At 39.5% G+C, this 27810-nt stretch overlaps 2 long non-coding RNA genes across 2 annotated transcripts in view; both read right to left on the bottom strand.

Annotated features, from left to right (window-relative positions):
• LOC122462559 overlaps positions 1-27810 on the bottom strand; it is a 197332-nt gene that overhangs the window by 135306 nt on the left and 34216 nt on the right. The gene's annotated exons all lie outside the window — the stretch shown is intronic.
• LOC122462558 lies at positions 847-27167 on the bottom strand. Its single transcript, XR_006285186.1, has 3 exons — positions 27031-27167; positions 11698-11866; positions 847-2100 (listed from the first exon to the last, which is right to left on the bottom strand). It is a non-coding gene; the product is annotated as an uncharacterized LOC122462558 (long non-coding RNA).

Raw genomic sequence — 27810 nt, 5'->3', positions numbered from 1 at the left:
AAGACATAACAACCTAATTATGAAAGACAGCGACAGTCTGCCTGTTAGGTTAGTCTCTCTTTAAACCTGAGAAAAATAATGAATTCTTATTTAGAATCAATGCCACATCAGAATGAAAAGTGTTGTATATAAGCACTTTCACCGGTTGCCAGCTTTAATGACACCTTGATTAACACAGCAATCATTGGTAAGGGAGCCAAGCAGCCTCAACTAGCTGTATACAGCGATTGTGTGACTTATGACTTTATATTTTTTACATTGGCCTCTCCAGCACCATCTGATAAATCAACACACAAGTCATTAAATGGTTCATTATCCCAGAGATATGATTCATTCTCACTGCCAGAAACAGAAGAGATGGTAGGCAACTTAGAAATATTCCACTTGAATCCATACCTGTCCATCAACATAATAGATTAACTGTATAAAAGAGTGCAGTTGGGTGTAGAGGTCAATGAGATGCTTCAATGTGTAGTAATTTTTCTTCAACAGGGCTTGACCCCTTATTAGGAAAAACCACATTCATGTTCTCACTGTCCAAGCTGTATAGACCGCGGTCTTTTTTTTTTTTTTTTTTTTTTTTAAATAAAAGTGCCATGATACAGTAGGTGCAAAATCTCAGACACTAAACTCTGCTCATCTCTAGAAGAGGTTTATTATTTGCAAACATGTAATGAATGTAATTTTAATACACCCTGTATCTTTACTACAAAAATAAAATAGCTTTCATGAGCTGTTTGATATCTCCAGAGAAAGCACAGATTGCACTAGGTATTTACGCCTTCACCTGAAAAGATGAAAAATCTCAGAATTCCTATGAGGAAACTCAAGGTGGCTAAAACATGCTACAAGATAAAGAGAATTGTTTAATGAAGAAAATAGACATTAGACATAGTTAATAAAATGCAAATAGTAATTATGTTTGTAGATGACCAGAACTAAGAGATTGTTGTCCCCGTGACTCAACCATCATGAAATATGGAACAATTGGCTGTCTCTGCTCATGAAACGCCAAAAACTGAATAGTGTGCCATGTGTACTCGAGATCAGGAGTGCAGCGTATCAACAGTCTTGTTCTATGTGAAAGATGGCACAGAACTTGTCTGCCCTCTGCCTTAATCTAACAATTGCTGTTAGTTCCTAAAAGGCTTATTGTTTAAGCAACAAACTTAACTACCAGTATGCTAAGAGCAGGTAAAATCTCTCTCCAGGGAGTTACACCATACTCGTCATGGTAGTTTGAGTGCTTTCACTATAAACGCACGCAAGTTTCCAGCTGGTCCACAACTGAGAAATTAATCCCTACTACCCTTTGAAAAAGTAAGAAATCAACTACAGTTCTGAGGTATAGAGGCTGGTGAAAGCAGCTTAGCACAGCCAAACTAGCCCATTTGGGCATAAAGTTGTTGGTACCATACTAATAACACGGACACAACTGAGGAGATTTTTGTTCCCGGACAATTCTTTACTTCAAAATTGTATATTAGCCATATTATTTTAAGGATTTGTTTGAATAACTCAGGAAGCAACCGAAGTGTTCCCACATCATTTTGGCTTCTTAGTGAAGAAACAGGAAATGTTATTAGGAGACCCATCTCTTTACACAAACACAATCACTGCTACATTGCCATGCCTTGAAGCAAAAGACATTTCAAAATCTTAATACATAGTATGTCATTTTCAATTTGAGGGGAAAAAAACTCCTAATGTTTTCAATTAAAGAAACAATAGTGCTAATATATCTACCCCATTCTTTGAGTGAAGTTATCAGAGTTCAGATTTATTTCAAATAGACATAGTTGGGCTATTGAGTATATCCAGGGATTTAGGGTTACAGTGGGAATTCCTATATATGAAAACATAATATTGATGATTTTGCACCCTTCCTTTACGCAGAAAGCCACATACAGTCATAGTACCACTCTAATGGCATCCAGAAAGCATAACCTTCTTTTGGCCTATTTTGTGGAACAGTGGGAGATGGATCTGAAAGGGAAGGGAGAATCTTCATTCAAAGCCACAACGATGCCTTCTTGCTATTGCTCAGATCTCCGTCTGATTCAGCATAGCCAAAAGCTCATGTCACCTCCATTACCCAAGCTAAAAAAAAAAAAATCACAACTGGATTATGCCTTTAGCCTTAACCACAGAAGTGCAAGATCTATCTAGCAACTATCCAGAATTCTAAGAATGTAAATATTCTCTAGAACATCAAGAAATCTCGTGTCCATACAGCACATAAGCCAGAAAGCAATGGTGTCCCAAAACATTTTTGATTACCCCTGCATTAAGAGATGTCCCTATGCGAAGAGGATAATTCCTATACTGAAAAGGTTTTCAGATGTTTAGAGATGGGCCTGGATCTAATCCAAGGTTCAAACACTTCTGAATTTAGGCAAAACGTAAATCCAAATTTTGGCTCTGGAAGTCTAGCTTTGAAAATCTTGCCAGAATTTCTAGGAGCTGAAAGTTAGGCACCTATGTCCCAATTTAGGAACCTAAATAAGGGGGCTGATTTTTTTTTTTAAAGTGGTGACTACCCAAACATTTCCATTGGTATCAGCTGGAATTGCTGGCTTCTCAGCACATTTGAAAATCAGCCCACTTCTTTAGAAATCTAATACAGACATAGGAACTGTGACAATTTGGAAAACCAGTATATGTAAGAGTTATAAATTCTGGTTGGTATGAAACTGCAGTATAATTGAATGCCTTGTGTATATTGAGAGGCCGGGGACTGTGGCTGGATCCTGCCCAGACCCAGGAGAGCTTAGAAGTCTACAGATCCAGTACATAGGTCCAAACACAGCTGCGTGCTGAGTGTCCCAAGTGGGAGTTCAGCCAGGGCTGTGACACGCCCCTGACTTTAGGCTCCTATTTGTGAAAATCTTGCCTTTTTCTACTGTATCCTATTGATGTAGAGAGAGAAACATTATTCATGGTGCTGAAAAATACAAAGAGCCATCATAAGTTTGGGAGGCAGTGGAAGGTTGGACCCAGGGGGAGAGAAAGATAATCCTTTCAAGTTACTGACTAGAAATGTACTGTTCAACATGACTGAGCCTTAAAACTATGTATTATTTCTGATGGCTTTGAAAAAGCCCTCTCCAGAAGAAAGACAGGGAGCACAAATACATAATACAGGAAAGGGACAATTTTTTTTTTTTTTTTTTACTGATTGTTTAGTCTAACGACATGTTATTTTATATTACATAACTAATATAACAAAGGCGATGGAATTTTTCCACCCATTACTCATGTCTGTTCTTTAGATACCCCTGCTACCACAATAATTGACATAATTTCTTTAAGTGCCATCACTGTGGGAGGTGGAGAAGGGAATGGAATTTCAGTGCCAGAGAATTAGAACTGCACTTCCACGCAGGTAACAATGTCTTACAACTCCGAGATCCCAATTGTATCTTATGTGCACCAGTGTTAATCAGAAACACTAGTGTAAACCAGAAGTAATTCCATTTTCACTGGTGTAAAACCAATGTAAGACACTCATGCCCTAAGTGTTTGTCTCACTATTAAAAATCTTCATGTTATCCTGTCATGACTTGACATATGGGATTAAACTGGAACATGCTGATGCAAATATACACATATCAGAATTTTTGCCCTGAAATCTACTTCATGTCTAGTGGATGAATCTTCAACTGGAAAGAGAGACGTGTGCCCAAAGGGAGGCACAATTGTGATAATTTTCATTTAAGAGCTTGTCTAGACTCTGAAGTTGCAATGGTTTTAATGAAGGTGTGATAGTGCCACAGCCGCATTGAACTGGTGAAAGTGTGTGTGTGTGTGTGTGTGTGTGTGTGTGTGTGTGTGTGTGTGTGTGAGAGAGAGACCCATTGGTGAGTGTGCATTACAGGTCCCACTCTGGGTCTGAGTGATACAGGACTGAGTTTGTTATAGCCCCAGCTAGAGCATATTGACACTTGAATTCAAGTTGTAGCATCAAGCTTTTAGCTTGAGAGGTTCCTGCTCAGTCCCTGGTGTGTTGGCCAAAATGGTAGCAGTCACCTGTTGGCACTCTTCAACTGAAACCAGGTATAAACCAGTGTGTTTAGTTTACCCGTACTTAAATAAGAGGCAAGCTAAACCGATGTAAGAGTGACCACACAAAGTGGCACCAGTTTAACATACTACCTTTGTTTAAACCAGTACAACTTGGCTTTTAAATCAGGACTTAAATATGGGCCAAAGCAACAAAATTTAAATCCAGGTCTGCATTTATCCAAGGTCGACGGTGTTTGAATCCAGGATTTTGATTCTGACCCATTTTTAGTAATATTCTTTTTCTATGCCTAATGGTGCTTTTGCTATGATGAAATAAAATATAAAACGACTGCATTATTTTCTGATCTCTGTCTATTGTTGTTTCCCATTTTTAAAAAATATAAACTGCCTCTGGCCAAATTACAAATGAGATTACTGCATTAATAAATTGATTTTTACAATCATCACTCATCAAGTTCTTGCATTATACTTTGAACAGCAAATCTGCTGATAAACTTATAGTGTAAATTCTCCCTCTTTAGTTGTTAGGGGGAAAAATCTTTTTGGAGTGATTATATTTTTGTTTTACATACAGAATAGTATTTCAGAAATAATCACCACAACATTTTCATCTTGCCAGACCTCTTGCAGCGTGATGACACATGTGAGAGAGATCTGAGTCCATGCCAATTACATCTGTTATAATTTTTATCTCTGAAGCAGCCTACTCCAAATGTAATTTGCATCCCCAGTTGCTCATTAGCACACCATTGGTAATGAGGTATCCTCGACACATCTTCTGCATTTGATTTCTTAAAAGGGCAGTAAAGCATGGATTAGAGATGTGAACTGAACTTCTAATACACCTATACATACTGGGGGGAGAAAATGCCCGTTTCTTGGAGGCTAGTTGACCTGATAATTACTAGGAGAGGTTCAGGCACAGAAGGCCTCAGTAGAGATAAATATTGAGGAGTACGAGTGAAGAGCTTGTCCAGAGGGCGACTACAAATCGCTGCAAGTGAAATATATTAGTAGAACAAGCAAACAGCTTTTCACCTTGCAAGACTTTTATTTCCAGCTGTAGATCCCCGCACTTCTGCACAGAATGGATACACCACACCTTGATGCATGCTACAGAGGCATCCCCATCCATTCCAGGGTCCATAATGGGGTGGGTGAGGCAGGGACAGGATACAGAGACACAAAATAGAAATAAGGTGGAAAAGGTAATGCAGCCCCAGAGCATATTTGCTTTTCCATGTAAGCACTCCCCTTACATCTCTGGATCCTCTGGGATCTTCCAGGTTTTGGAGTGGGCTGAGCCCTGCAGGCTTTTCTGCTGGGGACAAACCACAACCCCACAACAGAGGGGATATCTGTGAGGGAAATCTGGCAGACTTCTACCCACAAAGCACTCTTCCATGCATAGGGGTTAAGAGGAGGTGAAATGGTTCCTGGTCATTCTTTTAGGGGAGCAGGTTGTCCAGTACATCCTATGAAATAGGACATAGCTCTGCCCCCAAGCACAGCAGATCTGCAGGAATCTCAAAGAGCCCTAAGGCCTCTGGGCTAGCACTAGTGGAGGCCTAGCATACCCAGTCATCTCCATCACTCCCAGCGCCTCCCCTAGCCACAGCTCCTCCCAGAACACCTGAAAAAGAGGGGCCCCACAGAAGAGGTAACAGACCCTGTGGCTGTACTATCTTTCTGGCCTAATCCTAACAGCCCCGCAACCCAACATGGCTCCACCCAGCCTACTCACTGCCTCTGTATGGATCCCAATCCTCTGGAGAACTGAGGAGTCCCAGAAAGTTGCACATGGCTCCACCCAATAAGGTGTGGATGGCTTATCCACCCCTTTTCCACATGGGTGGAATGAGAGCCACAAGGTGCAGTGCCTGCTTGGTGCACCAATCCATAGGAGGGGGCACAACCTGGCCCAGTAATTGGTACTCTGTTTTCTAGTGGGCAAAAGCCAAACTAGATCTATTTTAAAGTCTTGATTTGTGTGTCTCCCCCCTTGATAGTTAACTTGCCAGCTGTGCAGCAGCAGAGCACACACAGCAGCACAAACTAGAAACGCCGTTAAACACTAGCATGCTGAGGACTTTCACCATGCTACAATTATTTTATGATAGGGAAAGTTTTGGTTCAAAGCTCCAGGATTGCGTCCCTTTTATAATCTCCGCTTCCAATGTACTCTGTGGAATTCATTTACTGTCTATGAAATGTGTATGTTCAGAAAGTAAATGGGCATCTAATTTAGCTTTTAATAAAAAGGCCATAAAAGTTCATTTAAAAAGTAGCAGAAGCTTTTAGGGCAATTGTGGGATCCAACAAGTTTTTCATTTAAAATGGCAACTCAGACAATTTTATTTTTTCTGTTTCACAGAAAATAAGACTTGAAGAGCCGTTCTGCTGATGTTTTGCTGTGAGATCAGAGCAACCAATGAGCAAATGGTTGCATGCTATTCCAGCTGCATTTTGAACAGCATCTTTCATTTGACTTTAGCATTGTAATATTCAAGACTGCAACAGCACCCTCTGATAATTATTCACTACAATACCATCTCATACAGCGCAGTATGTCAAAGAACTCAGAGAGCCTAAATCATTTAAAAACCTAATGGAGCTCTAATGTTATTACTATTTAGATTATTCATACAATTTTACCCTGATTATTCATTTTTATTTCCATTATAGTATCTTTCCCTCACATTAATCTTCCTTGCACACCTCACTAACTGCAGTGCTTTCATATAAGTTAATGATTCCCTCAAATCCATCTTTTCACTTGCATCCTTCAAAAGATGAAAGGTTGACTACTACCTACTTAACAGTCAGATTAACACCCCCCCTTCTTCCATTTTCTTTTGAATCTGACAAAAAGCAATTGAGGTTGGGGGGGATGCATAAAAATGAGGATCACAAGAAGATAGTGCTCAACTTTGGAAAACTTGAATAGTAATTTCCACTAAGGGTAATGGAAGGTGCTATAGTACCTTGTGGAAAACAGTCTTTTATACAATGGTAGAGAAAATTAAGAACAAAAAGGAAATATACAGCTCAGCCGAGACATAACACATCATAGTGGACTGTGTCATTACTACCACCTTAGATTATTAAATCTCAAATGGATTTTTTTAAAGGGGGGGGGAGTGGGACTGCTAAATCATTTGTGTTGCTGGGTTGGTGAACACTCTCTCATCTGGCACAGTTTACTGATTTAGTGTAGGCTGGGGAAGGAAATAACACTGTTAAATAAAGCTACCTCCCACCTGCCTTTAGCAAAAAGATTGATCCTGTCAAAAAGAAGTTTCCTCTTTGATGGCCACAGAGGCTCGTTGTTCAACTTATTGACCCTAATGCGTGAGCTGTGAGGCAGCATGTCAATTGTTCATCTAGGATTATACCTTTGACTGTGCACTCCCAGTTGTCTGCAACTGCTAGAGACTAGATAAATGAATGATCAAAAGGAACAATTTTGCTCCTACCATACTGAACTGGATATTGAGATTCTGAAAGAGGGGATTACTGTAAGAAAGCTATACTTCCTGCAACTAAAATTTGTCTTTTTTAAACTGATCCTTGTGCCTGGTGCACTTCATTCACCTTGCTATGTGTAATTAGACTCCGATACATCTGATCAATATATAGTACGCAGACCAATATGCATCAGCCTGTAGCTTAAGCCGAAGCATACAGAGGGTTTGATTCTCCTCACTATCAGTTGTGCTTCCATAATTCAACAGTTACTCCCGATTACACCAGTTTGAGAAGAATTCAGCCCTCACTGTGAAACAGTAGTTGCTGCACAAGCCTTTTTATTGTTATTTAAACTGAGCTTTACTTTGAAAGTTATCTTTACAACTGGACAAAAAAAGGCACATGAAACATTGTATTTTTACACTATTTGAGAGCTATTCTTTTCTCCATTAGGCAAATATATTTTTCCCTTTAAAGTACACTTTTTCCTGCACCCTGCTTAGCTCAGGGTGAAACACTGATTTTAGAATCAAGCAATGGATTGCAGGTATCCTGCTTCTCCTGGTGCAATGGTAGTTCCATGCACATCAGAAGAACAGAGGCCTGGAGTCAAACGATTGAATTCCGATCTCACTTAACCCAGTATAAATAAACCAGAAGCAGCTCCAGGAAAGTCACAGAAGTTACACCAATGTAATGTCAGGGTGAGATCAGAAATAGGCCCAAGACCTGCCCCACCGAGGAGGGGCGGGGGGGAAGAGAAGGACTCTCAAAGCAGAATTTTCTGGCTAAGTTAAAAAAAATAAATATGATGCTATAAAGATTCACAACACATCTTAATCTTTTGTGCACTTGGATTGACTGTTAATTCAAAAATCCCACAAAATACTTATACCTCTGTTTGGATACCCAGCTGGCACCATAGTCTAGTAAAAAGATTCACATTTTATTTTTAAGGGGGTTTTTCTTAGGTAGTAGTTACCGCTAAATAACAATGAGAAATCCAGCTAGAGAGAGTAAAGTGATGTATGGGTGTACGATGAAGAAAGTTCCAAGAAAGCTGTGTGTGTGTGTGTGTGTGTGTGTGTGTGTGTGTGTGTGTGTGTGTGTGTGTGTGTGTGTGTGTGTGTGTGTGTGAGAGAGAGAGAGAGAGAGAGTTATATACACACACATATCTCCATACGCAAGCATTCCAGCATGGAACTTCCTCTATTGCACCATCCTGGATAGGAAGAGTCTTTTTTGTTTTCCAACACGGCCAATGATGGTAGTTTTTCTTTTCCTTGCGTTCTGAGGACGTATTTCCTCATAAAGAGTCAAATTCTGCCACTTTTACCAAAAATGAATAGCACCTAGTGTAGTAGTCATCCCACTGACTATTTGCATACATATACAAATACTATTTGCATATCTACGCAACATAAGCTGGCCTGGTCCACATGCAGATTTTGTACTGGTATAAAACTTTAGAATCATAGACGTGTAGGGATGAAAGGGACCTCAGGTGGTCATCAAGTCCAGCTCCCTGTGCTGAAGCAGGACCAAGTACACCTAGACCATCCCAGAGACATGTTCTTAAAAACTCTCCATTGACAGGACTTCCACAACCTCCCTTGGAAGCATTTTCCAGAGCTTAACTTGCCCTATAGTTAGTAAGGTTTTTCTAATATCTAACCTAAGCCTCCCTTGCTGCAGATTAAGCCTCACTGCTTCTTGTTCTACCTTCAGTAGACATGGAGAACAACTCAGAGTCCTCATTATAAAAGCTCTTAATATATTTGAAGACTTATCAGGTCACCCCTCAGTCATCTTTTCTTAAGACTAAAGATGACCAGTTTTTTAACCTTTCTCCAGAGATCAGGTTTTCTAAATCTTTTATCATTTTTGTTGCTCCCTTCTGGACTCTCTCCAAATTGTCCACATCTTTTCCAGAGTGACACACCCAGAATTGGATACAGTACTCCAGCTGAGGCCTCACCAGTGCTGAGCAGAGTGAGACAATTAACTCCCATGTCTTACATACGACATTCCTGTTTATACATCCCCAAAATACTTGCCTTTCACAACTGCATCACATTGTTCACTTGAATTCAATTTGTGACCCACTATAATCCCCAGGTCCTATTCAGCAGTCCTACCACCTAGCCAATTTTTCCCACATTTTTCTTTCCTTAGCATAACACTTGGCCCTCGTATTTACTGAATTTCATCTTGTGGATTAAAGACCAGTTCTCCAATTTATCAAGGTTGTTTTGAATTCTAATCCTGTCCTCCAAAATACTTGCAATCCTTACCATCTTGGTATCATCCATAAATTTTATAAGCACATTGTCCCCTTCACTATCCAAGTCATTACTGAAAATATTGACTATACAGACCTCACCATTATATCCCCCTCCCTGTTTGACAGAAAACCACTAACTATTCCTGAGTAGAGTCTTTCAACTAGTTGTGCACCCTCCTTATAGTAATGTCTAAACCACATTTTCTAGTTTGCTTATGAAAATGTTATGTGGGACTGTGTCAAAACCTTAATAAAAATCAGGGTACATTATGTCTACAGCTTCACCCCATCCACTAGGCCAGTAACTGTCAGAAGGGAATTAGGGTGGTTTGGAACGTTTTGTTCTTGACTAATCCATGCCGGCTATTCCTTCTACCCTATTATCCTCTAGAATACTATATATTCTTGATTGCTGAATAATTAGTTCCAGTACCTTTTCAGGTATTGAATTTGACCAGTCAACCTAATTCTCCAGGTGCCCTTTGGTCCCATTTTTAAAGATAGGTACCATCCTGGTGTTAAAACTTGTCAGCAGGGAGAGGGTAACTAGGAGATATCATTCCCTGTGGAGGTGGTAATGGGAAGGTATTTCTTACCTTCCTGTAAGCAGTGCCATCATTGGGAGTAAGGGCTTTCCAGTGGGGATCATCTTCTCCCCAAGGTCTGGAGTCCCAGCTCTTTTTCTTTTTGTGGGGATTCAAGGAGGGAGAGAAGGTCTGTCTTGCCTGTATGTGGTGTCCTGGGCATGCCAGGGTCTCTGAACTGGAATAATGTCAGAGAGCAGCAGAATTGCAACTCTCTTGATATTAACCTCTTCAGTCTGCAGCCACAGCTTTTGGGTCAGCAGCAACTGGGACGCCGAGATCTTGCAAGGAACGTGGATGCTGCACAACAAAGCATTCCTGTAGCGAGTATGAATTCCTGTCCTGCTGCCAGGACTCTGTGATCCCAGCAATCTCTCGCCAAATGCCTCCTGGGTCCTACTGATAAACCCATTTTTACTGATATCATTATACCAGTACAACTCTTACTGTGGACATACTTATACCAATATGAAGGTACCTTACACGGATATAACTTATTCCCCTCCCTGCATGGGAATAAGTTATACCAGAATACAACTCTGCCCACTTTAGGATGGTGTTCCAGTTTATTAATTGTGTGCAGGCAGGATCCAAGTATGGCAGAGTCTGGACTTTTATAGCTAGATGGAACCAACATACACTAGTATTTCCCTTTAGAAAAAAAATACAGCTACTACATGGATGCCTTTGGCATTAGAATGCTGACATCCATGCTGGTGCAACAATCTGTACCAGCACAAAAACTCTCCACTAACGGCAATTTTCTATTGTCCTAGGTCAGTACAGGTTTTATAGAGTTTGCATGAATTCATCGGTGTCACATCAATAAAGTTCCCTGGTCTCTTTGACAAGCATTGATTGCTGTTGAAAATGTTTTTTTCCCCTGATTTCCCTATTGATGTGCATTGCACAGAAAAGGGGTGATAACTCTGCAAGACATTAGCCTTGATGTAGTATTGGATCTGGCAACAAAGAAACATCTTATCCTTAAGATGGAAAAGAGGATTTTTTAGAGAGGTTAGTTGGAGCTATTTAAAGGAACAGGGCTTCTTTCTACAGGCAAATTGCAGAAGGAAGTTTTTCAGGGTCTATAGCACAGTTCTGTAAGTCTTATGACTGCTTCTTGCAACTCCACATTTTTGATTAGCTCCCTATAGCAATGAAATTGCAGTGGGCAACTATCCACTCTCCCGTTCCACACACACACACACTCACTCTCCTGTTGAGCTTATTACATCATTTCTTCTACCTCCACCCTCAAATGAACACAATGGAGCAGGAGTGAAGAGAAAATTCTTGGGGTAGCAGTAAGTGTCCTTCATAAAAGCATCTTACCTAATAGGTTCTTCTCCCCAGTCCCTGTGAAGGGGCCAGAGATTCTTCCTATGGGGAGGGATCATTTGCTGTGGAAATGGAGTAGTGATGTCCTCTTCCATCTCCCCAAGACCACCAATAACATCTGACAGGCATTGCCATGGACACTGGCACATTTCGCAGAGGGATGCTGAAAAGTCACCACATAATGGTTGAGACACACCACCAGGCAACAGAGCATGTGCACTGTTGAAAGACTATCTGATTAATCAAATGCTGAGCCATCCAAATGCCCAAAGTCAGAGTTTGTCTTTTATTTTAGCATACTTACTAATAGTTGCTGCATTCAGACAAAAGGAAAATAGCTAATGGTTGTATGTTCATTGGTAATGAAAGGCATTAGGGTAAAACAATCTTTTATACCATGTTGGGGAAAATTAAGAACAAAGGAAGGAAGTATACAAGGTAGAAGGGGCATATCATAGTAGACTGAATATGAGATTACATAAGAAACACAAGGATAAAAAGATTTCTCTCACTCCCAGAGCTCATACCTCTGGGTCAGATTTGTGCAGCTTGAAGTCTCCTGGGCTGTCAGTTCTAACACTTTTCAGAAGCACTATTTACACAAATATTGAAATTTACAGTATAGAAAAGAACTCTGTTGGCCAGGAAGAAATGCAGAATTGCAGCCAAAGAAAGGGCTTGTAGCTCAAAGTCCAATCTATATACACAGAATTGAAACAAATGTGAAAACTTAAGTTGAGAAGAACAGCTAAAAACAAGCTATTACAGGAATTCTGGGTGGTAGAGGACATGTATAAAATGACAAATCATGATGTGTTCATGCAAATCAGAGGATCTGTGTAACAGAGCCAGTACACTGATACAAGGAATATCAGTTACTTTGACATGGGACTGGAATAAGATTTATTTAATAATTAAGGAAAGGCTAACGTTGTTGGAGATTGAACAGTGTGGTTCTCTTACACAGTTTGTTGAGCAACCAACATGATGAGATACTATTTCAAATGTATCCCTATAAAATGCCTTGGCAATAAGATAAGATAAGAGTTGCTTAACATCCAAGGATAAGTGAACCTAATTTGACACTTGAGATATACATGAATGCATACTCAAGCCACTCCGTATTAGATTTTAAAGTGACAGACTGAAGGAATATGAAGTAGATTGTAGAAACTGACTGGAATCCATACACTTCAAAAAAAAAATCTATTGAAAAAATGAAAAAATAGCTAATGAAGAAACTAAGGCCATGAAATCTTTATTTGTTCTGGTTATTGTAAATTATAAAATGTCAAAAGTGACAAAAGGAGGCAGTGCAGTTCATCAGTGAAGTAAAGAACAATGACAATGACAATGGTAAACAGGATACCCAAGATCAAGGAAGGACTGAGAAGATTAAATTTGAGCAGTGAAGGGAGGGAAAGGAGCCAATCTGTCATAACTGAAATACAAAAGCACAAGGTGTCACAATAGTGTAGTATAATGAGATTGAAAAATCTAGTCTAAGTGAGAGAGAGAGAGAGAGAGAGAATATATAAAAAGCAGGCTCTCAGAGTCATGTAAAATTTTAGAAAACAGTTTTCTATAAACTTTTCTATAGATGTTTTAAAACAGTCCTGAAGAATGTAATGCAAAGGTTATACTTCAGTATTAAATTCTCAGAATTAAAAAAAAAAAAACACCCTATAAATATTCTCTTCTAATCTATTGTATTTTAGAGAGACAAGATGAGTGAGGTAATATCTTTTATTGGATCATCTTCTGTTGGTGAGAGACACAAACTTTCTAGCTTACACATAGCTCTTCAGTATTTTAGTCATTTCTAGAGAGCTTTTTAATTCTCTCGACTAAAGTCCTGTAGCACTTTGATAGATGTGAATCTAGTACAAGATTTCAAAAATCTTGCATGTGCACACAGCGATGTGTATCCTTCCGAGTACCTAGTACGGTTTCTCTTTCCAAAGAGACATGTGCACGCGTAGGCAGACGGAAAGCTTGCCCAGAACTGGAAGCAGCTAGCGTTTGGATGTGGGCATGACTATGGAATTTTGAAGAGAGTTAAATCATCTAGATGCTCAAACACTGGGAAATGTAGCAAGTTTTAGAATGTGCAGGAGGTCAACAGGCTACTTGGATCTGCTTCTTTTCAATGTAGCAATTCCCCAAATTCTTACATTTTAAATGGATACATTTAAATGACAAATGAGTTCTCTAAATAGTAGGACATGACCAGAGGATGGGAATCTGGTCAGACTGTGGTAAAGAAGCTTTTAAAAATTATTTTAGTGATATTTTCTATGGGTTTTGAGAGCTAAGTGGGGTAGAAGATAAGAACTAGGAATACGCCTTGTGAGGTATCATTTGAACACTAATACTTGCTGGTCAGTATTGTCATGGTGAAATGTATATAGCAGCACTCTGTGTAAAGTTATGAAATGTCCCCTGTAGGATGTTAAAAATATAGGTTTATGAAACTTAGGTTTTAGAAGCCTCACAAGCCTGGGCCCCAAAGTACAAATATCCCTGGGGAAGGGTTTTTCCCTCTGCAACAGAACAAACTTGATTCCCCATCATCTTTAAGACAGTTCCTCAATAATTAACTTCATTTTATATATTGCATGCACCAGCATTTCCCTTCTCTCTGGTATCCATTTTATTCCAGTATAATCTTTCAGATTAACCAATGAGATGCTGGTCATTTAGCATGAACATAAATACTCTTCAGCTAACATTGATCTCAGCTGGTAAAATGATCAGTGTACATTCAGGGAAGTTACTAGGTAACTTACTATATGTTTAATGCCCAGAGTGAGGCACTTTAAAATTTATTTTATAATACTCTTTTTCATCTAAATATTGCAATAGCTACTGAACAGACATATTTCTGAAGACTTGGGGTGAAATCCCAGCCCCAGTGAAGTCAATAGCAAAACTTCTGTGGTCTTTAATGGGGCCACATTTACCTTTGCTCAGCAGCCTCTGCAGACACATGCATACCTGTGATCTTTCAGACATGTTCAGAGATGGTACCAGAAATTTCAGTTAAAGCATTATGAGGGGGAGTACTTTTTCCTTTTTAAAAGCATGTTCAAAAATCCAAATACCTCCCTCAGAGTGACACCAAGATTTCCCCCAAAGTCTCTCCCTATTGCATTTTCCCCTATCAAGGTACCCCATGCACACAGCTCAGTAGAATGTTTGGACACAACTCTGCAGGAGAGGCAATGTGCTGATCATTTTTATTCCACAAGCACCCAACTTGACATAGGAAAAACTTTGGTAGTTCTGGTGGAAGTACTGAAAAGTTATCTGCTTGATTTCACATCCAAAGCAATGAGAACCTTCGAGCAGTTCTCTTCTTTTCTAAATGATGGGAACAGTTCAATATCTCTGTCTTTAACAAGCTATTTGTTTCTTCTGTTCCTTTACACTTCTAGGTTGCTTTTCCTAGCAACCTAAACCTAATAGAGTCTCCACCAGGCACACACCCCAGGACTTTTACAGGCTACTTATGCAAAATGACAAAGTGAACTGGAGACAGTTAGCATCCTGCACAGATCATCAATTATAACTAGGAATGCACAGAACTAGTAGGCAGTAGAAACCCTTCTGCTTTTCGTTTCATGTCACAAGGTTTTAAAGGAACCATAATTTTCCATAAGCATTTAATGCAGTTGACAAATAAAGACTTACAAGCATCAAACTGTCTCATCGATATAGACAATATCTCCACTGCTGCAGCTGTCACATTCTTTTGCAATAATTACTTTAGCCTTCAAATGTGTGGCTAAATAAAGGAAATGAAATTCATTCTATCTTGCAGCTGCCACTGGTATGGCATGTCCCTGAGTCAGAGACATTCTCCCTGTGGACTAAGGAGAATAGAAGACTTCCAAGAGGAAGGGGAAGGGAGCTTAGAAACAGTTCTTACAACTGTTCACCTATTATTTAATACAACACCGAGATACACACAAGTAGATGCAGAATTGTTTCCAGAGCCAGAGTCTTCATGTCATCCGGTGTGCAGGAAGATAGTGCCCACCTGCAACCTTTTGGATAGGGACCACCATAGTTGCCCCCCTCACTTTGCACTTAAGAAACACAAGCATGGGCATCTAGGGACCCTTTATTCTCTCTCCATTTCTTGCACACCCACTCAGAGGCAGACATGTCCCAGTTGAAAGCAGAAAAACCAAGGCTGCCTGATCATTTCAGGGTAGAACTAACTTCAGTGTTCTTCAGATACAGCCTTACTACTCTAAAAAGGGCTCCATCGTACAAGACGCTGAGCTCTCAAGTCCCAATCCAGCGAAGCACCTACGCACATGCTTAACTCTCAAGTCTATGGGACTACTCTTGTGCTGCAAGATAAGCACATGCTTTGTTGGATTGGGAATAGAGTGTTCAGCCCCTTGCAGGATCAAGCCCTGAATCAAAATTAAAAAGCTAATGAGCTTGTCAAAGATTTCACCATTGTGGGTCTAGATAACAGCATATGAAGTATACTTTTGTCAAATACTCTAGTATTTTATCTCTTGCTCTGTGTGTTAAGTATATTTTGCACTTCAAATATTTCTAAAAAGGATTTTCCATGAGGTTTTAAATTTTAAATGTCAATTCCTTCCATGCCAGCCTGCACTTTCACAAGAGCTTTGATTTCAACTTTATACCATCTCACTAAGTGTTCCACTGGAATTAAATGAAAGTGACAGCATCCGAGTTGGTTGAAGATAATACATTTGGAAAGAGATTATGTAAACTAGTACTATGTTTAATTAATGGACGTCTAAACAGAGACCTGTCTTTTTCTATAACTGGATTTGCAAAGATAGCCTAGTGGCACACCTTCACAAAGCTATTTTCATGCACTTAGGTCTATAAAGAAGGCAAATCAGCTATGTGTCTTTCCCCTGTATGCAGTAGGATATGTTCATCCAGAGCAAAGATGTTAATTTTTTTGTTAAACTGAAGATCGTGAAACAAAATAAAATTAGCATAAAAACTTTAAAAGACGATACTCCTAATACTTTATTGTGAGCAGACAGCATCATCTATTAGCATGGTACCAGAGATGGGGGAACTTCAAAGGGGTTGGAGTTTCAGTCCAAATAGGCATCCAAAAAAATGCAGATCCTTATTAAAAGGAAATAGAATCCCTTTTCTCCACAGAGCTTTTTTTGTTTGGAAATAGCATGATATAAGGCTCTCCCATAAGATTTCCAGTAAGCTGGAAAAGCTGCTAAAATAACCTTTCTTGGGGTTGGTTGGGTTGTCTTTTGTTGTTAGTTTTTTTACATCTTTGCTTCCAGTTGGGACTGAAATCAGGAAGTACACAAACGTGTAAAAACCAAAAACACACACCACCATTCCCACAAAACGTTAACCTTTTTCAAGTCTACAAGATTTGGTACATTCTGTTTTCAAACTGGTTTTGCTTCAACCAATTTAGTTAGTTGAATCACAACACTAATGTAAACCTCTCATTGTACCTTGGCATTGCAGGAGATACATTTTGCCAACATCTTTTACTGCTCAAAGATGCCTGCAATATCCAATGACCTCGGAAGAGGTTTACCATCAACTCTGTCCTTCCTCCTGTTGATTTAAACCAAGACCTTACCCTTAAAAGGCTAGCCATCTCCAGACCAAATTATAGTCCATTCCTTAATGATGCAAAATGAACCTTTTCCTTCTTAGGAGGTAATACTGCTGAATCCCAATAGGGCTATTGTTCTTTGAATTATTGTAGTTTCAGGCAGCGACCACTACAACTGGAACTCCCCCAACAGTTACATTATACACTTCTATTTTCAAATGTTCATCATTTTTGGACAACGTTCATGCATGCATCTGCAATTTTCCATCTTTGAACTTTGCCTAGAAGGTAAAAGAATCCCTTCAATGTTCTTTTGTTCTCACACACTTACTTACTATATATATCCAATTTCTCAAATAAAATCTCAGGCACTTTCTCTCTCCCCCAGACAAATAACTAACAGCTTACCTTTTAACCTTCCTACTTGAATACATAAGGAAACAGATCTTCAGCTGGTATAAAACAGACAAATTTAAATATTTGAGCCACTGAGTCCTGGAAAGAGGAGCACACACATTGCTAAAGAGGTTGGAGAATAAAGTTAAGAGATGGAAAAACTAGTTCTCAGCAGCCATCTGTCAAGTTTCTTTGGCTAATGAAGCCCTGGTTTCTTTTAACAAGATAATGCCCATCCTTCCTGACGAGGTGCCCAGAAGGGAGATGAATTATTTGTTCTCAAGCTGCTTCTGGAACACTTACAAGGAGGGAGATATCAATGTCTGAGTGAAATGCAATTTGCCAAAAAGTCATCTCCATAAAACACCAGGAAGGAGAAGAAAATCATGAGTGTCAAAAGGTCACCGAGTCCATGAGTTGAAGGACTCCTGAAATTTTTTCTAGTCTGCAAAATCTTAGTTTTCACTTTAAAAATAAAATTGAAAAAAAAAAGTTTGACACTTTCCCTAGGAAAGAGCCAGGGCATATTATACTGCTTATATTTTGCCAATGGAAAGACATTTCTGAATGTGATCTGGGAAATTTTCTACTCAAAAATTGTAGTATATTTGAGTAAAAGCTCTCAACATTTTTGAAATTTCAAGTTTTGACATTTGAAAATTAGTTTTGCTGAGTATCAAATTGTACACAAACACACAACTTCAAAAGTTTAGTTCTTTTTGCAAGATGGTTAGCTTTTTCAGGCAGGGAGGTATCTTCCTTTAGGTCTCTGTAGCACATTGTACATTAAGGATACAAATGTAATATAAAACAAGCAAATAAAAAGGCAACATTTTGAGACCACAAGATACCCTAAAATGAAATTACAAGATTTTAAAAAGTTTTCCTCTTCCCTCAAAAAAGGAATCACTAATTTCACATAGCCTTAGAATTTGCAAAGTTTAAAAAAACCACAACAGTAAAATATTAAACTATGATGTGTAGTGGTTATGTTTATAGCGTCTTCAGTCTTGAAACACTATACTTGAAACGGGACTAGTAATCTCACAAAACAGAAGAAACTTCAAGTGCAACCACTGTATATATAACATGGTGTAATTAGTGTTGCTGTAGAAATCTGAACTTTCACATTTCTGACCTTTTATTTTTATATTCAATATGAGTCATAACATTGTGTTAGTGTACTGTATGCATTTCAGGTGGGTTTTTCCACAAGTGCTCACTGTTAGGGTAACTGCTACCACTGAAATCAACTGTAAGAGTCAGTAATGGAAGCAGTTAGGCCAGTGAAAAATCCCACTTGTAAACTCATGGGGCCGGGCCTGTTATTTAGTGTAGGTCTTATAGCACATAGGAAAATGGGGCCCCAACATGATTGTGGCCATTAGGCACTGCTGCAATATTAATCTTAAATAAAATAATGAACATTTTTTTGTGGTGCATGCATAAGGTTTCAGGTCTGGAGCTCCTTATAATTAAAAAGTATATTAAGAAATAATAATGAGGCTATGGTTTCACGTAAGTCAACATGGTTATCTTTGCAAAGAGTCTGTTTAAACCCAGGCATGTTTTGTTTATTTGATTCCCCCCCACACACACACCCCACCCTTGTTTAGGTGCCAGTTTTGTAATCTGTAAAACTAGAGGAAGTTCTATACCAGAGTGCCTTCTAGTGGCTAAAGGGTACATATTTAAGGTAACATTTGCTAAAGAATTATCCAATATCAACACACAAAATATCTAGAGATATCACAGTGGGATTATCTGCTGATAACCCACTAGTGTTTGTGGTGAATCCTATTGTTATCACAAGTAATTGTATCCCTCTGAAGTATCACTCTGAATCCTATTATCACAAGTAATTCTAGCAACAGATACACAGAGTTTAGGCAAGTAGGATGATTAACCACCAAATGAATACGACCAACAGAAAAAAATGTTTACTACAAAACAAGGTACTGGTAAATACTGGGCAAATGTTTCAAGTGCTCAGGCACTCAGTCCATTCTGAAAACATAGGACAGAAATGTCAGTTGGCTAGTGTAATAGCCCAATTCTACTCTCAGTGAACTTTTTGATAGGACATGTTTGAGTGGTATCCACATGTACATGTAGAAAGTTTAGAGAATACTGAACAACTGATTTATAAAACAAGCACACATATCTCTCCCCTCTCTCTCAGGGTTTTGTGCTGCCGATCACTGTAGTAGCTGAGCTCAAATTGCCAAAGCACAGGGATACTATACAGCTCACAGCTAAAGTATTTTTCGGCAATAGTTGATGGAATTTGCTGCACTGTAATTAGCTACAGCTTTCTGAATTCAACCACACCACCCACCACAAGTATGGTTGCCTCAGCTTCCCATGTCAGTGCCCAGAGCTGTCTCCAATTTAAAACATAGCTAATTTTACCTCAGTTATGTCTCAAAGTCAGCATTAGACGTTTCAAAAGAATACTGAAAGCTTGAAGGTGCATCCTGGTCACTCAGTACTAACCAACCACACATTGGGCAAATCAGCCTTCAAGGTGGAGTCTGTTCAGGCAGAATAAGGCCTTGCTTTGGGGCGTGGGGGAGGGGGAAGCCACCACTCACGCAGTAGCAATATACTCACGTTATCTAAACAACATCTTTCCTTCACCTTTCCTGAAGGACTTACAACGTTTGCAATTTACGTTTATAGGGAGAGAGCCTTGTCCCCACTAAATCTACCTTGCACCACGCCCCTACTGCATGTAGCTTCTCCTCGAAAAATAATTTCGGCATGTCATGGAGTGAGCAGGCATAGTTGGCCCTAACTCCCAAGCCCAGAGGATTGCTCCAAATAATTCTTTAGGGCCATTGTTAGCCAAGGCAGCTTACAATATCCCTGGGGCTGTTGTGAACCACTCCAGGGGCCAGGCTACAGCAAAACCAATCCTAAGACTGGGAGGTACAAATGGCTCCTCTGCAACCTCCTCCAATGCACCAAGCACCGTTAAGATCTATTTCAGTAGACTTTGAACCAGGCCTGAATGGCTATTGAAAAAAGTGAAAGGTAATAGGGAAGGTGTCTATTTAAATACATTTACAATTTTTTTCCTCCTATCTCTTTTGGGGAGGCCACCATGCTTCAACGGACCAATATGACACCCTCTTTAACACCACCTCCCTTATCTAAAATATCTTAAGGAATCGGACCATTATTCAAAACAGTATGATGCCTTAGTGGCTAAAGCTATTGTCCAAGTCTGGCTTACACCATAGCAAGGGTCCTGAGTATTCCACAGCCACAGAATTCACCCTTGTCACACAACTGTGACTGAAATGTGAAAAAATTACATTTCTAGACCAAGTAGATGTGAAACAACATTTAAAGGCTTTTAGGAGCACAGTATTGGTATAGTGCCTAGCCCCAGCTTAGTTGAGACCACCTAGCACTACAACATTAGGGGGCACAGATCAGCTTTCACATTCCACTCCTCATCAGTACCTGGCCCAAGGAAGCTAATGATCCAACCAGCAGACCAAATTCGGTGATGGGTCCTGGTCACATGCCACCTGAGGCATACTGTGCATACGCTAAGAAGACTACAATATTATAAATGTTAAACACATGCACAGAGTGTTAACCAATTCAAAGTTGTCTTCCAGAGTATGCATACAGCCTGAAACAATAGCTCTAAGAAGTCTGAATAGCTCCCATTCATCTCAGTAGACATTAACTTTGAAACCTAACAACAATATTGACATTTAAATTGTTCTAAACTATTTCATCGATGACCCTTTGAATAGAAAAGCCAGCTCACAAGTAGCCAACAATTTCCCCAGGTTATCCTGGATGCCAAAATCCCTGTTTCCTACCTAGCTGCCAAAATCATCAGAATCCCAGTGGCAATATGTAACTATGATTATAAATGTTATCAGTTCGAAGATGTGAAACACATTGAATATGGAGGGCAACCAAAAATTAATATCAAATTCAATATGCAAGAACTGCACTCATTGTATTTTCCATTTTCATATTTAAATTTAAACACTAAAAACATTATTCCTGTTAAACAAAGCTAAAGAACAGCCGTTAGCCACAACATTTAAAACTGAAATTTTAGTTTTGTCTGATGAGGGTTTCAACGTTCTCCTCTGTGCTGGTTCTTTTGAAATTTCCAATGATTATGCTTTGGGGGCAAAGATTAGGTGGGGGTCCAAAAAAAGAAAAAAAGACCGCCCACCAACCTCCTTCAAAAACCACAATGATAAGACAACCCACCATCTGTGCCCAGTGTGAAATTTGGAAAAAAAGGTACCAATTACACACACACACACACCCCAATTACATAACATCTTGCAGTATCAGCACCTGTAAGTTCTTTCAGAGTAACAGCCGTGTTAGTCTGTATTCGCAAAAAGAAAAGGAGTACTTGTGGCACCTTAGAGACTAACCAATTTATTTGAGCATAAGCTTTTGTGAGCTACAGCTCACTTCATCGGATGCTCACGAAAGCTTATGCTCAAATAAATTGGTTAGTCTCTAAGGTGCCACAAGTACTCCTTTTCTTTTTGTAAGTTCTTTTTAAATTAAAAGATCTACGGTTAAGACAGAACATATTGTCATAGAGTTTAAGGACAGAAGGGACCACTAGATAACCTAGTCTGATCTCCTGGGTATCACAGTCCGTCACCACCACCTGCACATCCACCTCACAGAGGAAGTGAGACCAAAGCAAATGAGACCCACAGGAGACAAGACTATTATGTGCCACAGGCAGAGAATAGGAGAGATTGGGGTGCACCAGTGTTCTTCACCAGCATCCCATTTCAGTCTTCCCCATGATTTCAGTGAAGTAATATAATAAACTTTTCACTGCCACTACTGATTCTCATGTAATTTAACGAGATGAGCCGGATAGAAGGTAATTAGGTAACAAAAGCATAGGGAGAGGAAGGATAGTCCAGTTAGGGTGGTTGCCTAAACCTGGGTCTCTCGCGTCTCAGTTCCCTGCATCACCACAGGCTTTGTGTATGGATGGGCCTATTGTTGGAGTAGGTGGGTGAGGTTCCGTGCTCTGTGATGTCCAGGAGATCAAACTAGATGATCATGATGGTCCCTTCTAATGTAAGTCTGAGTCTATGTCCTTGAGCAAATAATTTAGCCTCTCTGGTGTCGTGGTTCCACATCTATAAAATGGGGATAAGCACTTTTCTACCTCAAAGTTTTTGTGAAAATTAATAAATTACAGAATGTAAGGCAGTCAGATAGGAGGAGGATGGGTACACGCAGGTACCAAAGATAGGGCAACTTTTTAATCTTTCTAGAGAGCACACATACTTCCTTGATGTCTCTTTCAGTTTAATTCTTCATCTCCTCAGCTCCCAGAATCTAATTTTGACTCTTTAGCAGACAGCTATCACGTCTTCTCCAATCAGCACCATTTTGCCTCAGATTTAAAAAGAAAAAGTTCCCTAGTTTTAGCAAGCAACTCGTAACACACACACACACCCTGGTACACAAAACAGGACAGTGCAAACCTCACCGCACTGCTCCTTCAATTGAAGGGACCATCACTAGGAGAAAAAGGGGCAGTTCCGTTTCTAGCTCCATGCAGTCCTTAGCTTCTCAGCAAAGACTACAGATAAGGACGCCCATTAATGCAGACTGTGGTGGTGGTGCTTGTGTTCTGCACACCTGGCCTCTAGGAACTGGACTGAAACTCAAAAACTTGTTTCACACAAAACACTGGACAGCCAAAAAGGCCAAGAATTTTGGGTCACTACTGAAGATTGGATTTTAATTAGTAACCTGAAATAAAAGGGTCTATTTCCTAGACCTATGCAGTTCCCCACTCTTATTTTATATATTTTAAATGTATAGAACACACATTGCTCTGTAAATGGATGTAATGTGCCACATCCAAAACAAGAAATCATCTATTTGCACTCAGGTAGCACGGTGATTAGCACCAGATTTTATTATGTAATCGGATTTATATAAAGAGGAAAAAATACCTATCCATCTGCTATATGTACCCCCATCATAAGCTAAAAATATATCAGAACAAGACCCTAATGTGACTATATTGCAGCAATGCAATTCAATATAAGCCTCCATCAACAAGCCAGGCAACTTAAAACATCACATCACCTTTACGCAAAACACTTATATTACACAAATAGATCCCTTTCTCTCTGATGGCTTATTACAATATCATGAAGATCTAATGAGCAGCTATGTCATTTATTGCCTACAATTCTCTCTCCTATACTGGGTCTTAATAAGGTGGGTGAGGTAATATATTTTACTGGACCAACGTCTTTTGGTGAGAGAGACAAGCTTTCGAGCTAAAACAGAGCTCTTCTTTAGGCCTGGGACACATACTCAGAGTGTCACAGCTAAGTATTAGTAGACCTCATTCTATGGAATTGGATGGGTCTGATGCATTAGCATTACTGCTACCACATCTGCTTGTATAACATGCTACCACAATGACACATCAAGCCTGTGGGGGCCGAACTATAATTTTCAAACATGAATTAGACACAAGGAGAAGAAAAGGTTCCTCTCGAACAGTATGGAACAGAGAAAGGATAGAATACGTGGACCAATCCACTACTGAGGAGATGACAGCTTAAAGGGAAGGATCCCCAGACACAGTTAGATCATCAGACCACCACCCGCTTCCCTAAAGTCTCATACAGAGACCAGAGAGAGAGAGAGAAAAAAAAAAAAAAAAAAAAAAAGAAAAAACTAGCTGCAGAATCCTCTTGCCCACTCCACCATAGAAATAATAACCTCAATGTTTTTTTACTTACAGGAAATAGTCCCTTAAAGAGGTAGTCACCTACAATCTTCTGCATCCTGTTTTTGTCCTGAGGCACAGCCGCCAGTTGTTGCTTACCGCTAGAAAGTGCCATCTTGAGTAAGATGAATGAGGCTGGGATTTGGGAATGCTCCCTATTTACAGCACCATATGGTGGCCTAAATGAATAATTGCAGTTTCCAATTGTGATGCAAGAAAAACAAATGTTGGCTTATTCTTGTCCTGTTTTTATTTATTATTCTTTCTCCAATCCTGTAGCAACCTGCTGCTGGCCTGAGAAGGTTCAGGAGGAGTGTTGTTTTAATGGACTTTTATGGCAGGCAGGGGAGAAAAGTCAACAGAAAATAAAACTGACACACACACATATATATATTTTGGGAGATAGGAACAAACTTAGAAAGCTGGGGAAGGCTGGATGGCTGGAGCCTATAAAAGTGGTTTCCAGGCACTAAGCACCCAGCACAGGTCAAAGCACCTCTCTTTTTAGGTCTTATTGTGCAATTGCAGTTATAGCTCTGAACTGTAAATGGTTCTGGGTTTTTTAAGACTTCTTTTGAGAAATAAGTGGCCACTTGTTTCACACAACCAGAGTGTACCTAATATAAAGCTATAGTTGGATGTATCATATTGACCAGAATTCTTTATATAGGAAGATTCAAGACACCTATGTTATGAAGTGGGATCTAGTTCCCTTAACATAGGACTGGACAACAGGAATAGAGCTGGTCAAAAAAGTTTTGGACACATTTATTCTCAGAAAAATACAGTGTCAGGTCAACCAAAGTATTCAGAAATTTGGATCAAATTTGGCAAATAGTTTCGGTCAAAAAAAATATTGAAAAAGTCAAAAATATTTGGTTTCAACATTGTCAAGGCAAAATGTTTTGCCTTTTCATTCCAAAAATTCAGCTATATTTAAAAAAAAAAAATCCAAGAGTAATGCCCAAAAAGAAAATTTTTAAAAAAATCATTTCGAACAATTTCCTTTTGACCCAAAATAACACTGTTTTTTAGTTTGTTTTGATTTTCTTTTCAGCGTCCATCAAACCAAAATAAACTCACCCTATATTCACTCAGCTATATTCAGGAACCTTCCAAGTTCTCATTCCTGTCCTGATTCTGAAGATTTCAGCAAGTCACATAGTGCTCTGCCTAAAATTCCCCATTTCCAAAATGGGAGAATATTTACTTACCCCACAGAATTTGGAAGGAACACTGGTAGTTAAAAGTCCTTTGAAAATATTAGCTAATGTATTATTATGTTCTCCCTTTTGTCTTCAAGGGTTACTAGAATTTCTTTCAGTAGGTTCTGGTTATTATTGTTAGTCTTCACAAGACACTGGCTCTCTCTCTTTGGTAGATTCAGAAGTCTGTCTTCTATAACCTTTCTAATCCTCATGCAAGCTCCTGTTCTTGCATTTACAGTCAATTGATTGCATGGGATTCATCATTTTCTACAGACTGCTCTTGCCTTTGCTATTATGTAGAGATACTAATCCCTTAATTTGTGGATCAACTAGAGAGGCATGATTTCCTTTTGGAGATATTTCATGTGACTAAAGAGGTGTCAAATTAATTTGATTTACAAATGGTTAACAATGTATCCTTGGGCTCCATTTCTATCTGACACCTTGATTTTATATTCCATACTTATCGTGAATATTGATCGCCTGCTGTTCTTTCACATCATCTTTGGTGGCTACAGACTGGGGACATCCAAAAGTCAAAAGGGCAAAATTGACACAAAGATGCTACTCAGAGCTAATTTAGAGCATAAGTAGAGAGGTACTATCCGGTAATGCCAACCCCAATCACTCAAAAGTCTGAGTCAGCACCCCTCCCCCCCCAAAAAAATCACAATTTTTTTTTTTTTTTTTAAAGAATGCATTTTAGGTTATTTTATTCTCTTTCTAGGTTTTGATCCTTTAGGGTTCACATTTTTGAGCTAGGCATAACCATGAAGGCTAGAAACTAACTAATATGAAAGATGAAATTTTTCTATAATAACCCAGCTCTAGGAACAGGTGCTTTAAGAAAGACACCTAATCTTATTAGGCTCACAATAAGGTCCTGAATACTGACAACACTGTAGTAATGGACACAGAATAGGGTAAACCCTGCCTACAGACAAGTCCCCATTACAGTTCTCACTTTATAAAACTTTGGGTTTTTAAAAAAAAAAATATATATATATATATATATATATATATACACATCCATAGCACAACCATGATAAGATCACCATTCTGTATTAACCAATTATCTTTATCCCCTTTAGAAATAAATTATTGCATTTGAAAAAAAGGACTAGCATACCAGTGTTTGAATGCCTCTTTTACTCACGAACAAAAACAGTTAGTGTATTGCAGTACAGTGATTGCAGATATACTGGTTTTGTTCTTACGATATAAGAATCTTGCACCTCAGTCAAAATTCTAACCCACTCCTGTTCAGAATCCAAAACGGACTAAAATGTGCTAGCAAATGGAAGTGGACTCAAGATCATTATTCTCCTTAGCTATGCCTGGGTGTAGCTCACCTCTTTGCGGAGAACCAGCACAATGCAATCCCCACAATCTCAAGATGTAAGCTTTGTCTGGTAAAGCAGGAGGAAAGACTCCTCCATAAAGGGTTCTCCCCAGCTTCCGTTCAGGGCAACAGCAGAGCGTGCATATTTTGCTGTGGTGTGATTCCACTCATTCCAGACTGGATTAGTTAATCCACAGCACACTTTGGAATAAGAGCCCAAACAGGTTATGCCTATCAATGGCAGCATCAAATGCGCATAAGGGTCTGGAGGTCCCTGTTGGGAAGGATAATTCAGTCATTTATATGTGCTAAACTCTTCTTGTTTATCCCTTCCTTCAGGATCAAGCAACCAGGCCACACGTATTGGTGACTAGATGCACTGGCATAATAATGGGCCTGTGGCCCACAGGCAGATGGCTGCTTCCACAAGTTCACTGCTGGGCCTCAGCGGGAAGACAACTCTGAGTTAATATGGATGGGGGGCACTCTCTGGGGGTAAACTGATGCCCTTTTGCATTTGTTGGCCAGGGGATCTTGGTCTATGAGCAAATGAATGGGTCAGGCAAGCTGGTGTATGGATCTGTGGGGATTAGGCCTAAAGGCAGGCAGCCTGTTCCCCCTAGAGGTTCACAGCTAGACCTTGACGGTGAGAGGATTCTGAGCTGGCATAACAAGAGCGGCACGCCCTGGATCCGGCTGATACCCCCCTTGCATTCTTTGTAAGCTAAGCAGCAGTCACTGGACATGATTATTGTACACTGGATGAAAGCTATTTGGGACTTTGTAAGGG

Source organism: Chelonia mydas, chromosome 12, assembly GCF_015237465.2.
Source record: "Chelonia mydas isolate rCheMyd1 chromosome 12, rCheMyd1.pri.v2, whole genome shotgun sequence".
NCBI classification, from domain to species: domain Eukaryota; kingdom Metazoa; phylum Chordata; order Testudines; family Cheloniidae; genus Chelonia; species Chelonia mydas.
This window is presented reverse-complemented; position numbering and strand designations above follow the sequence as displayed.